At 36.9% G+C, this 13,294-nt stretch overlaps 1 protein-coding gene across 2 annotated transcripts in view; it reads left to right on the forward strand.

Annotated features, from left to right (window-relative positions):
• The window catches only part of DPP8 (dipeptidyl peptidase 8), a 352,338-nt gene that overhangs the window by 107,266 nt on the left and 231,778 nt on the right, over window positions 1-13,294 (forward strand). The window lies entirely within an intron of this gene.

Raw genomic sequence — 13,294 nt, forward strand, 5'->3', positions numbered from 1 at the left:
GGTGTCACCAGAGATTATCGGATAAACTGCAAGACAATGGAACTTTTGCTAACAAAATGATCATTGCTAGCTTTGTCTACTTCACCAACATGTCCTGATTGACTCTTCTAAGTGAGCCAATTGGTGGGTTGGAAAACATTTGCAGCAAACAAGTTCTTAATGGTTCAATTTTCTTTCACACTCTCTTAGTATGTTGCTTTATTGCAAGACAGTAGAAAAATATGAAAAAAGTAATTACAATCTGTATTATTGTCCCTTTTATTTGTACTGTACATCAGTCAAGCAAATTTCATCCTCCTGTGAACTTAGTCATAGACCATCTAGGTTTCTGCTGCTTGTTCATGTGTGTGTTTTTTGGCGAGACTTGGAAGCACTGAAGAAACAGTGGAAATAATGAAAACATATGTAAATGCTAAATAATAATTTTGCGAATACACACACCAGTAAATTAGCATGTTACTTGTTATACCCAAAAATGTATCTTCCATTGTTTATTAAACATGAAATTGCTGTATAGTATGTAATTTAATAATCATCTAAACTACTTGTATGGCTTAGAACAGTAAACAGTTTTCACCTGTAGGCTGTATAACCACTTTCCCAATGTCTAAAATTAGATCAATGAGAGGCATGGAATGATTTAAATGAAATACAATAGTGATATTAGAAGCTGACATCTCATTATTACAAATATATTTAATTATTCTTACTTCTTTCTTATGACACTGAGTCCACGGATCATCATTAATTACTGTTGGGAATATCACTCCTGGCCAGCAGGAGGAGGCAAAGAGCACCACAGCATCAATTCCCTTCCCACAACCCCTAGTCATTCTCTTTTCCTCTAAAGAGGTGAAGTAATGAGGTGTCCTTATTAAGATTCTTCTATCAAGATTTTTTTTTTTTTTAAGTCTGGGCAAGATTGCTCTGGCCTTCCATCACAGTTTGGGTCTAGCTGAACTCCACGTTAGTCTCTTCAGCAGGGCTGTGGTGGCTTTAATGCAGTTAGGAACTTGTAAAGTGGGCTTTGCTGCGTTTTCCTAACATGTTGCTGCCCTGGTATAGAAAGCCTGAGTAAGCTTACTCTGTCTTTCTTTTTACACAGGTCTCTGTGAGGAGCGGCATGCTCTCAAACTTTGTGAGTCGTCTGACTGCCGGACAGCTAGAATGCAGGTAAGTGCCATTTTGTTCTTCTTGGGGCTAGAAGGCTGGCACTGAAAGGGTTAAGACCCTCTGCTTTTATATGGGACATATCCTTTTGGATAATTTTTGCAGTGGCAGGCACATTATGCATGTGATGGAGAAGGTTAACTCTCTTCACAACTAGGAGTTAACTACCAGTTGGGCTATTTATTTTTATTGCTGTATATATTTCTATATATTATAAGGTTCCTTACTCATTGTGAGGGACTGTTAAGAATCAAGGCTCCTGCTTCCCTTTTTTAGCGTAATTGGCACCATTTCTATGGGTATACATAGTGTCTTATATTCTGCTGTATATGCAGTGCTTTTTCCTGGGGGCTCCGTGATTAGTACCGACTGCCTGGGTATACCTCTTATAGAGGTATTTAGTCGACGGATTTTAGTTTTTGTCTGTGCCGACTTTTGGCCACGCCTCTTTCCTCCATTTCGGAGCGGTGCCATTTTAGAGGTGTTAGAATGCTGTATTCTCTCGTTCTGTTCTCCGGCTTGAGAACGAAACAAAGCTGATGTCTGCCTACCTCGATGTTTGTCTATGCAGGGGGAAGTAATCTAGCTCTGAGATAATTCAGTGTGTGTGTGTGTGAATAGTCCTGCAGATCATCCCAATTTGAAACGGTCTCTGCAAGATAATGTTTGCATCGTTTTATGATCTGTTTTTTCCTATAAGCAAACGTTTGACGCAAATAAGGAATTTTTCTTCCCACTACCTTGGCAACAATTTTGTGTAAAGAAATGTGGTCCCGTTTACTCTTGACTGTGTAACATACAGAGGTCCCACATACTTGTACTAAGATCTATATATCCAATCAATAATTTTATTTGGCTAGAGGTCTGTTCTTATATACATTTAGATTTTTAGGTATTCACTATATCCTTAAAGTGACAGTGTCATTTTAAATCAATTTTAAATATTTTTTAAATATTCTCCCTGGATGATGCTGTTTAGACTATGTCACAGCTTTCTCCCCTGACGTCCCAAGCCTTTGTATTGCGTCACATGCAGTGCCCTGCGGTTCCTCTCAATCTCCAGGAGGAGTTAATTGCTTGAAGGAACAGGTAAGTAGTGTAACCCTGCGCTGGGAAAGGTAATTAGTAAACCAAGGAAAACAGGAGAAACCCTTATCTCCAGATAACTACCAGAAAAAAAATAATTTAAACAGCCTCTTCCTCAAAAGAGAGAAAAAAAGACTTTTAAATACCTTGGCGCTGCAGATTGCGGCTAAAACTAATATTGAGGTTAACAGAGTTTAATTCCTCAATATTAGTTTTAGCCGCAATCTGCAGCGCCAAGGTATTTAAAAGTCTTTTTTTCTCTCTTTTGAGGAAGAGGCTGTTTAAATTATTTTTTTTCTGGGAGTTAATTGCTTGCAGAGTTGTCTGTCCAGGTATTTTCAGATATCTGCAGCATTATCTGTTTTCCTATCTTAAAGGGAAATCGCAAGAGGAAGTTTATCGAATCAGATAGTAAGGTTTCTGCTCTGCTTGCTGCTACACATATTCCTTCTATATAGTCCGATGAGAATAGTCGGTAGCATCTGAGAGGTAAAGCTCCGATTCGGACAGTATAATTCCTTCATCTGGTGCTGAAGTAGTTTTATTCAGATTCAAGCCTGAACTCCTTTGTGTATTATTTAAGAGGGGTTGGCTTCTGGATAGACCTTGGCTACCCTGTCGTTGTCAATTCTTTCCTAAAAAAGAGTTGTAGATAAAGTATTCCAGGGTTACAATTTGGAACTCAACTCCTTCATTCCAGGAGCAGGTTTCACCTCTCAAGTATATCTGTAGACCAGATTTTGAAATGTGGTCAGGATCTTTTGCCCTGGGAGTGTTTGCTCTAGTACCAGTTTAGTAACAGGGTTTAGTTTCTTTTCCATGCTGTTCGTGTAAAAAGGAGGGTTCTTTTCGTCCTCCTTTAGACCGTAAAAGTCTGACCGTCCTTCAAGAGGGAGACTATTTGCTCCTTTCGTCCTTGGTGCTAGAAGGTCACCTTATAAGACCTTAGTCCTTAAGGAAGTGTACCTTCAGGTCCCCATTCTATTATCTCAGAATTCTGAGTTTTTGCTTTTCTGGCCATACTTTTTCAGTTTGTGGTTCAACAGATTGTGGTTCAACAGTTTGTGGTTTCAGTTTTTGATTGCCACAGTTCCCAGTGTTTTATTTTTCTGGGTTGCAATCGGTTCGGGATTGTAAGCAAGATCTCATTCAGGGATTTTTTTGTTGTCTTCCTAGTTCCACAAATGGAAGTGGAGCTGGAAAGGAGTTCGCTTGTTCCAGCTACAAGGGTAGTTTTCTTAGGGATTATAATTGATTCCCTATCAATGAAGATTTGTTTGATCGAGATCAGGAAAGCTAAAATCCTTCCTCTGGCCTCTCTATTCAGTCTACTGTTCGACAATCAGTGGCTCAGTGTATTGAGGGATTGGTCTGATGGTGGTTTCCATGGACATCATTCCCTTGTTCGATACCGTATTAGAGCTCTGCAGTTGTGCATGCTCAGATAGTGGAACGGGCACCAGTCGGCTGGGCTGGGGAGGAGTCTTGGACTCGTTGAGGAGATGTCTGCTCTCCCCTTCATTTTTTAGTGTTGAGAGCGAGACTTCTCTGCTTTTATGTTTTGTTCTCGGTTGTCTTAAACCCAGGTTCTCGGGTTCCAGTCAGACAACATAGCCTCTGTGGCTTACATTAACCTCCAGGAAGGATCTCTGAGTTTCAGATTTTTTACGTGGGCAGTGTTCTCAATTTCTGTCTATCTGCCATCCATATTTCTGGAGTGGACATCTGGGTAGCGAATCTCTAGGCAGAAGACCTCCCAGTCCGGGGAGTGGGAACTCCATCCAGAAGTGTTCTCCTGGTTATCTACCAATTGGGAGTTACCTAGATCGATTCTGACGTCAGAACACCTAGTTCCCAAGTTTGGTTCGAGGTCAAGAGATCATCAATCCTTTCTCTAGATGTTCTGGCAGTTCTTTGGAACTTCAGGTTGGCATATCTTCCTCTCTGTTTGTTCTCCCTCCGCGAGTCGTTCGGATAGAGTAGGAGAGAACATTGATTTTCTTCTAGTTCCTGCGTGGCCTCGCAGGATCTGGTACGATAAGCTCTAGTGGTCAGGTGGATAACTTACCATCCATCCTTCATCCAAATATCGTTTCTCTGAAGCTGACTGCTTGGAGTCTGTACGCTTGTTTTTTAGCTAGACGTGGATTTTTTTGAATCAGTAATTAAAGTCCATGATTCAGGCTGGTAAGTTTATCCCTAGAAGGATTCACAATTTATTATTATTATTATCGGTTATTTGTAGAGTGCCAACAGATTCCGCAGTGCTATAAACAAAGGGGGAGTACAACAAAACAATTATAGGGTAGAGGGCCCTGCCAAGAGTTGCACTGTTGTACTCAGCTCTTAAGAAGGTGATCTGCAAACAGCTGGACTCTTAGGCTTACATGCTAAGAGGGTTCAGGGGATTGCAGTGGAGGAGAGGAACTGGTAATAGGAAAGGTCAGCGTAGGTTGTATGCGTCCCTGAACAGTAGAGTCTTTAGGGAACACTTGAAGCTTTTAAAACTAGAAGAGAGTCTTGTGGAGCGAGGCAGAGAGTTCCACAAGATGGGAGCCAGTCTGGAGAAGTCCTGTAAACGGGAGTGTGATGAGGTGACAAGAGAGGAGGAGAGTAGGAGGTCATGAGCAGAGCGAAGGGGACGGGAGGGAGAGTATCTGGAGACAAGGTCTGAGATGTAGGGGGGAGCAGTGCAGTTGAGGGCTTTGTATTCACAATAACTATTGTATTCACAATAGTTATGGCAGGATCCCAAGGATCTTACCTTTTCTCCAGGTAGACCTTAAAAAGGGATTTTTGTTAGTATACGCAAGGGTCAGTTTTTGGCTCTTTCCTTATAATGCTCAAGCGTCTGGCGGTTGTGCCGGATGTTCAATTCTTTTATCAGGTCCTGGTCCGAGTCAGGTCTGTGTTTAAGTCATTTGCTCCCTTTGAGTCTTAGCCTTATTCTTGAAGGTTTTATCCAGGCTCCTTTTGAGCCTAAACATTCCATAGATATTTAGTCGGTATCTTGGAATATTTTGTTTCTTTTGCTTAGAGGGTTTCCCAACTCTCAGCTTTGCTTTTACTTATCTAGTATTTCAGGCAGCAAAGGCAGTTCTCCGTACCAAGTTTGGTTTTCTTCCTAGGGTTGTTTCGGACAGAGTTTTTCATCAGGAAATTGTGGTTCCTGCTCTCTGTCCTAATCCTTCTCATAAAGAACGTCTGTTGCCCAACTTTGATGTTGGGCGGGCTCTTAGATTTTATCTACAGGATACGACGGACTTTTGTCAGTTTTCTGTATCGTTGTTGTTTTTCTGGATAGACATAAAGGCCAGAAAGCTTCTGTCAGATCTCCTTTTATCTGGTTGAGAAGTGTTATTGTAAGGCCTATGAGCCTGCTAGACAGCAGCCTCCTGAGAGAATTACAGCTCCCTCTACTAGGGCGGTATTTTCGTCTTAGGCCTTCTAGAATGAGGCCTCTGTGACGTGGATCTGTAAGCGGCGACTTGGCCTTTCTTTGCTTACTTTTCTAAAATCTATAAATTGGATGTTTTTTTGCCTCGGCCAAGGTTTTTTTGAGTAAAAAGGTCTTCCAGCAGTGGTACCTTCTGTTTAGGTTACCTGTCTTATCCCTCCCGTATCATCTGTGTCCTCTAGCTTGGGTATTGATTCCCAACAGTAATTAATAATGATCCGTGGACTCACCGTGTCATTAGAAAGAAAACAAAACTTATGCTTACCTGATAAATTTCTTTCTTTCTTGACACGGTGAGTCCACGGCCCTCCCTATTTTTTAGATAGGTTTTGTTATATAAACCTCATGCACCTCTGCACCTTTTGTTATTTCCTTTCTCTCCTTTTCCTTCGGTCGAATGACTGGGGGTTGTGGGAAGGGAAGTGATACTTAACAGCTCTGCTGTGGTGCTCTTTGCCTCCTCCTGCTGGCCAGGAGTGATATTCCCAACAGTAATTAATGATGATCCGTGGACTCACCGTGTCAAGAAATAAATACATTTATCAGGTAAGAATAAATTTTATTTTTTAGAATCTGATGTAATCTTAAAGGGATACTAAACACAAATTTTTTCTTTCATGATTCAGATAGAGCATAAAATTTTAAGCAACTTTCTAATTTACGCCTATTATGAATTTTTCTTCATTCTCTTGCTATCTTTATTTAAAAAGGAGGCATCTAAGCTAAGGAGACAGACAATTTTTGGTTTAGTACCCCGGACAGCACTTGTTTAATGGTGGCTGGCGTATAGCCACCAATCGGCAAGAACAACCCAGGTTGTGAACCAAAAATAGGCCGGCTTCTAAACTTACGTTGTTGCTTTTCAAATAAAGATAACAATAAAATGAAGAAAAGTTGATTATAGGAGTAAATTAGAAGGTTGCTTAAAAATGCATACTCTATCTGAATCATGAAAGAAAAACATTTGGGTTCAGTGTCCCTTTAAGGGAACACTAAAGTCAATATTAAACTTTCATGATTCAGATAGAGAGTGCAATTTTCCAATTCACTAGCTCCTCCCGGTCATGTGCAAGAATTCACAGTATATACGTATATACATTTGTGATTGGATGATGGCTGTCACATGATGCAAGGGGAAGGATAATGAGCTAACTGAAATTTGTCAGAAAAAAAATCTATTGCATTGTCTTTTTTATCGTTCAGTTGTTGATTATGCAGTTCTACTGTATCCAATTTTCCATTAATATAATATAATGTATTGTAAAAGTCTAATGCTTAGATTACAAGTGGAGTGGAAAAATTGTGTGCTATATATTACGCTTTAATGCTGCTTGTATTTTTGCTCTGCTATTATAAGTGGTTGGTTAATATTAGATATTATGATGTGCTCATATCGGATATCAGGATGCGTAATTTCCCTCAGGTAATAGTTTTCTATGAAAGACTGCACTAAAATTATGCTGGATAATGCAAATGCACAAAGTTGATCAAGCTAAAAAAATTCAAGTAGTGAAGTTTTAAAATTAATTTATTTTATTCTATAACCGTGTCTGTTTGAATGCTGTAGATTTGCATACTGGTAAAAAGACAATGCAATAGTGCTTAGTCTAAACTTCAAATGAGTAATAGATTATTTTTTTTCTGACAAGTTTCAAAGTTATCTATTTCCACTCCTCCTGTATCATGTGACAACCATCAGCTAATCGCAAATGCATATACATATAGTCTATGAATTCTTGCACATGCTCATTAGAAGCTGGTGACTCAAAAAGTGTAAATATTAAAAGAATGTGCACATTTTGTTAATGGAAGTCATTTTGGGAAGTTGTTTAAAATCGCATGCTCTCTCTGAATTCCAGGTTTCTTTGGCTTGCAGCACTTATCTTTTCTTTTGATCCCTGCTAGCTTGCATGTGTATTTGCTTGTACTAAAGAAAATGTATAGTTTTAATTATGATCTCATTGAAACAAGTTAACTGTAGTGAGTAGCGGGCTGTATGGCTATTTAGAAGGCTGGTTTTGTTCTTGATTTGTGTGCCATTAATGTTAGGTTAGTTAAAGGAGCATTAAACACAATAGAATAGCATAATCAGTAAATGCATAATAAGACAATACAAAAGCACTTATTGTGAATTTTAAATGGATAGTAGATTGTTTTTCTTACGAACTACAAAGTTCCATTTCTTTCATGTAAGTGGCAAGAGTCCATGAGCTTGTGACGTATGGGCTATACATTCCTACCAGGAGGGGGCAAAGTTTCCCAAACCTCAAATGCCACCTCACTCACACCTCAGTTTTACAAACTTTGCCTCCTTGTGGAGAGGGTGAAGCAAGATGTGCTTGATTTTCTTCTCTGAAAGGCGCTTCTAAGCATTTTGAAGCCCAATTCCTCTCTAAGTACAGTGTTTGTCTGAGGGATGTGAAGGGAGTATTGCCTGATGACACCATGTTTTCGCCTATGAGAAATCTATTCTAAGACTCTCTGTAAATCGGTCTCTGGGATTCATCTGCTGCCTCCCTTTACAGATCAACATTATACTCTACCATTACCTCTGCTGATATTTTTCAGTACTAGTTTGGCTGTCTGCTATATGTGGATGGGTGTCTTCTGGTAAGTATATATAATTTTTTAAAACACTCTCGGCTATGTTTGGCACTTTATATTTTAATGTTTGTAATGTATACTGCATATATTTGCCATGAGTCCGGTCTGTGTATTTCCCTTTGCAGTCTAAAAGTTTCAGCAGGGAAATTATGTTTATGGGAGATTTTAGGTATTTTTTTCTTACCTGGGGTTCCAGTTAGTTGTAACTTGGAGTCTGTTTTTTTCTAAATTTTTGTGGGCTGATAGGCTCGTGATGGTGCAAAATATTACTCTTTATTGCGTCATTTTTGCCACGAAAATTTTTGCTGCAAAATCGCGCCTGTCGTGACACGAGTCGCATCATTTCTGGCGTCTATTTATTTTTGGTGCAAAGTCGCACCTTTTATGACGCGAGTTGCGTTATTTCATTTGATAGCTTTGACACCAAAAGTTTTTTCCTCTGCATTTGCGCCAAAATGTGTTATACTAAGTCTCTCCCTCTTTTGCTCACTGCTCTCATTTGTTAGCGGGTGATGTTTGCTTTTGATTTTTCCTTTTGTATAGAATTTTTTTCCCATTCCTGAAACTGTTATTTTGAGGAAATTGGATAGTTTGTTTTAATGTTATTTTTTGTTGTTACATTTTGCAAGATGTCTCAAACAGATCCTGCCTCTGATGTTACTATAGGAACTAATCTGCCTGAACACAATTCTACCAAAGCTAAGTGTGTTATTGTATATAAGCTGATTTTATTTCTTCAGCTCAATTGTGTGGCATTTGTTTATTACATGTTGATAATGTTTCTATGAGTACAAATACATATACTGTTATTCTTTCTCAGTTTAATGTACCTGATATTCCTGCTGATATGAACAATGTTATTGCTGCAGCCATAAGAAGACTATGACTGCTATTTTTTCTTCAAATAAACGTAAAAGGTCTTTCCAAACTTAAAACATATTGTACTGACCGAAAGTATACTAAAGTATTCTCTACTGATGAGGGTTCCTCTAACTCAGAGGATCTTGCATCAGAGACAGAAATTGACAATTCTTCTTTTTTATTTTACAATTTAACATATTTGTTCTCTATTAAGGAAGTATTGTTTACTTTAGGTATTAAGGAGTCTAGTCCTCCTAATAGCTAAGCTAATTGTCGTTTATATTCTGTGTTTAAGACTTCTGAGTTTGCTCCTGAAGTTTTTTTCCTATTCCATATGCTATCGGTAATATGATTGCTACAGAATGGTCTTAACCTGGTACCTTTTTTTCCTTATTTTGGGTTTTTACTTTTGGCTAGTTTAGAGGATGTACTATTATTTCAATGGAAGATATTACTTATTTTCAGGATCCTTTAAGGAAGCCTGTATCTTTCCTTAAAAGAGCATATTTTAATACTGGTTATATACTTAGACCGGCTATTTCTATAACTGAGGTTGCTGCTGCTTCAACTTTCTAGTTGGACAGTTTAGCGCAGCAGTTATCAGATACTGAAGTGTCAGTATATAGCAGGGTTACAATACAATTTATTTAATAATTATTCTTTAAAATAACCTCAAATTAAAATGCATATACAAAACAATTAAAATCAATATTTATTCCTAAATTCTGTAGAATAGTTAAAATTTATAAACACATTGAATTATATTTATAGAAACCAGATTCTGAATCAAATGATGCACACTTATGCTGTTATAATATTCTTTACAAAGATCATAAAATATACCTTTACAATTTACCTTATTCACAATGAATCGCATTAAAATACCCCAATAAAATACCAGAGTATGGACCGTTAACTTAACAATGCTTAGTTAGACAATATAACAAAATACTTTAACATCCAGCTGATATGCCAATTTATCTGAACCTCTTATTTAACTATAATTAAGGCAAATTCTAAAATATATAGTTGCAAATATAAATTACTTAGCACTAAAATATGACTAGTTAAACTACACATGACTATGAACATGATCTTAAAATTCAAATTGTGCTCTTTTTAAATTACTAACTTTAATTACTGTAGCAATAATGAATGTATTTGCTTTAAAATATTAAATTATAGTCACTGCCATACGTTACAATATAACCAAATCATTACCTCAGCTTTCTCTGATAAGTCCAATTTCACCTCATATGAAGAAACAGGTATTTTTGCAAAATGGCTGAAAGTTAGGCCCAGATTTGCTGTATAGAGACTGGATTCCAAGGCAACAGTTTGTCAGTCAAAATTCAGCAGCCAAGCCCTATTCTATTCTCTTGCATGAGGCTATATCTCATGTAATATACCCCACTCCTTTTTATTCTAATCATTTGTGAAATTGGGATGCGCGCTTACTGAAACTTGTCTGATAGGTCCTTCCGATGCTTTTCTCTGGTTATTTGGGAGACGCCTCCCTGATTGGCTTATTTGGATTTGCATATGTTTTAAACAGTCAACTCGTTTGGCTGTAATACCAGTTTTAATCCACGAGGGGGCATCAGATAAGACAGTTTCATTTTCAACACTGCTATACAGTTTAATATAGATTCATATATATTTTTACAATATATATTTAGTGTATTCACTATTCCTTGCCTCAGCAAACAATTATGTCCAATTTGTATAGGATCACTTAATATTATTTAATCTGGGCATTTCATAAATATTAAACATGATACACTTCCCACAATACAAAGTAATTCTTATACATTTAAAATATATGGGTATTTAAAAGGGTTTTAATACTTTTAGCATGGATCTAATTAATATCTCAGTTATCATCTTAATATCACATACATACCTTGAGATCAGCAATCGGGTGTTATTTCACATAATTATATTTATATTGGGCTACTTTCCCATATCAATATAAATATTGCATATCTGTATATCTCTTGCTGAGTGTATAAAAACATATGATGTTATTTATATTTTTCATTTAGCAGATATTCACATTTAATATTATACAAACAGACAATTTCATATCCATTTATTCATTCATTTATTTATTTACCTATTATTTAATAGTCTGAGGCACATATTTAATGTTTGAAAACTATATATATGATTTGTCCAAACTTTGAATCCTTAAGACTTCTATGTTTTCAAAAATATATAGGTTAAGACATGTTGAAATCTTGATTCTTAGGTTTTCAACTTCCCATATTACCCTTCTTAGGCATAGACAATCTCCCAGATTCATGTGTTCATATTTAATATGTTGTCTGAATATATATATATATATATATATATATATATATATATATATATATATATATATATATATATATATATATATATATATATATATATATATATTCATTTGAGTATCTTAAACTACATGGAAATTAGGCACAGTTTCTTTAAATGAGATCTAGTTTCCCATGTCATACAGAGACTTGAAATGCCAGCTCGTCTGGGAGATGTATATTGGGGGCTTAGAATGGGACAATTTATCACCTATATGCTAAGGACTATTTCCTCTGAGTATGTTTGTACATTCCACTATTTTTTCAGACGGACCGCCTGTTCCTTACAGGGGTTCCTGTGATCTAAGTAATTAATTTCTTTAGCTAAATTAATTTAGAGATTTCTGGGAAGGCTATCCAAAAATAATTCATTAGAAGTTATCTCTCTGAGACCGTGATCAAAGGCTCTTTAGATGTGACATTATCTCTTATAATTTGGGACCAATGTTTTTTTGTTTTTTTTAGAAGTCCTGTCTTTTTCTTTTGTTCTACAAGTCTGTAGTTGAGAGCAACAGGGAGGGGTTGACTTCACCCATTCCAGTGTTTGTTCGCAATGCAGCTAAATCAATTCATAGTAGATATTAGCTAAATGAAATATTATATTCTATGATACATCTGTACTTTATTTAAGGTTACTTCACAGATACCCTGACAGAATTATAAAACATTGTTCTTTTATTTCAACATACAATCTTTTTATTTATGTTGCTATATTTGATGTAATTTAAGTTTAATGTCAAATCTTTATTTTTAGCTATTCCTACTTGAATAGCTTTATGGCTTAAATCTTGAAATAATGACATAGTGTTTGGTTCCTCTATTACTGGGGGGTAATGGAGATTTTTTGGCCCTAGACAAGAAATTTAAGGGTAAATTTAAAGCTCTCAGTTGTTTTTTGTTCCTTTTGTCTGTATAGAGAACTGAAAACCTCTCTCATTTCCCTTAGGCCTCTGGCTTTCCGAATTGGAATAAATCAAAGCCTTATAAGGAACCAAATCCGGCTCCTAAGTCTGCATGAAGGTGTGGCCCTCAATCCAGATCTTCTGGTGAGGGGCTGATTAAGTTATTTCAAGACATTTGGACAGATTCAGTCCAAAATCCATAGAATTATTGTTTTTCACGGGTATTGAGAAGGTTTTTTTAGAATATGGCCTTCCTTGGGAAGATTCTTTTTTACTCATGTTTCAACAAAACCTGTGAAGACTTAGGCTTTTCTGAAGTGTGTTTCAGATCTTCAATTTTCAGGGGTGTTTGTACCAGTTCCTCAGCAGGAACAGGGATTGGGTTTCTATTCAAATCTATTCATTGTCCCAGAGAAGGATGTTTTTTCAGACCAATCCTGGATCTGGAAACTTTAATCGCTTTGTAAGAGTCTCCAGCTTTTAAGAGGGTATTGTGGTATATTGGACGATATCTTGGTACTAGCTCAATGTTTTTCATTTAGCAGAATCTCACACGAAACAACTAAATGTTGTTTCTTCTAGACATGGTTGGACAATCAATTTACCAAAGAGTTTCTTTATTCTTTAGACATAGGTGGTTACCTTTTTAGGTTTCCAGATAGATTTAGTGTCCATGTTTTTTTTCTCTTACAGACAAGAGATGAATGAAGTTGGTCTCAGCTTGTCTAAACCTTCAGTCTCTATCATTCTCTTCAGTAGCTATGTGCATAGAAGTTTTAGGTCTCATGGTTGCAGCTTCTGACGCAATCTCCTTTGCTCATTTTCATAAGAGACCTCTACAGCTTTGCATGTTGCACCTGTGG

Source organism: Bombina bombina, chromosome 6, assembly GCF_027579735.1.
Source record: "Bombina bombina isolate aBomBom1 chromosome 6, aBomBom1.pri, whole genome shotgun sequence".
Classification (NCBI taxonomy): domain Eukaryota; kingdom Metazoa; phylum Chordata; class Amphibia; order Anura; family Bombinatoridae; genus Bombina; species Bombina bombina.